Here is a 1,181-nt window from a genome sequence, read left to right as displayed (position 1 = left end):
ACTGAAAGAAAGTGAAAGTGAAGTCGCTTAGTCGTGTCCGACTCTTTGCGACCCCATGGACTGGAGCCTACCAGGCTTCTCTGTCCATGGGATTTTCCAGGCAGTAGTATTGGAGTGAATTGCCATTTCCTTCTCCAGGGGATTTTCCCAACCCAGGGATTGAATCTGGGTCTCCCGCATTGTAGACAGACGCTTTACCATCTGAGCCACCAGGGAAGTACTGAGCTGCCTCTTAAAAATTATTCTCCTTTCTGCATATGTTTGTGCATCAGCCATGTTTTTTTCAGTTTAGCTATTAATTTATTTAAAAAGAATGGTAAAAATATCAAATGTTTATCATATATGCAGAAAACACACGTTATTAATGTTTCAAGGAAAATGGTACTTATATACTAAGACATTTCCTGTTTTCCAAGTACTATGGTCTTCATGTAATGCATCTTTGCATGTCCTCTACCTGGAATGGCCTTCATGATCTATGAATTATGTTTGCTTGATAAAATCCACTGATTTTTAAAGTGATTCAGTCATATTTTAAATATATAAATACAGGAGCTGCTTTTTTCCAAGAGGCAAGCTTATTGGAAACAGGGTAACAGGGTAAGTTGTTATCATTATTACACAGCAGTTAGTTTAGGATAAACGTGTCCCTTCATAATGAGGGAACCTGGAAGAAAAGCTCAAATTAAAATAATGTCTTTACTGAGTTTTTTAATTCTTAACTGTGGAAAAGTTAGCCAATTCACTAACAAGCTTGCCTTAAACTTATAATTAGTTTAAGCAGTGGTACCAGGGACTCTTGGTATAGTGTTCAGTTCAGTTCAGTCGCTCAGTCATGTCCGACTCTGCGATCCCATGAACTGCAGCACGCCAGGCCTCCCTGTCCATCACCGACTCCCAGAGTCCACCCAAACCCATGTCCACTGAGTTGGTGATGCCATCCAATCATCTCATCTTCTGCCGTCCCCTTCTCTTCCTGCCCTCAGTCTTTCTCAGCATCAGGGTCTTTTCCAATGAGTCAGCTCTTCTCATCAGGTGGCCAAAGTATTGAAGTTTTAGCTTCAACATCAGTCCTTCCAATGAACATCCAGGACTGATCTCCTTTAGGATGGATTGGTTGGATCTCCTTGCAGTCCAAGGGACTCTCAAGAGTCTTCTCCAGCACCACAGTTCAAAAGCCT

General features: G+C 41.5%; 1 protein-coding gene across 1 annotated transcript in view; it reads left to right on the top strand.

Annotated features, from left to right (window-relative positions):
* The window catches only part of CD109 (CD109 molecule), a 135,832-nt gene that overhangs the window by 105,125 nt on the left and 29,526 nt on the right, over window positions 1-1,181 (top strand). The window lies entirely within an intron of this gene.

The sequence above is a fragment of the Bison bison genome, unplaced genomic scaffold (genome assembly GCF_000754665.1).
Source record: "Bison bison bison isolate TAMUID 2011002044 unplaced genomic scaffold, Bison_UMD1.0 scf7180017864300, whole genome shotgun sequence".
Taxonomy (NCBI): Eukaryota; Metazoa; Chordata; class Mammalia; order Artiodactyla; family Bovidae; genus Bison; species Bison bison.
Note: the sequence above shows the minus strand (reverse complement) of the source record. Positions and strands in the feature narration are given on the sequence as shown.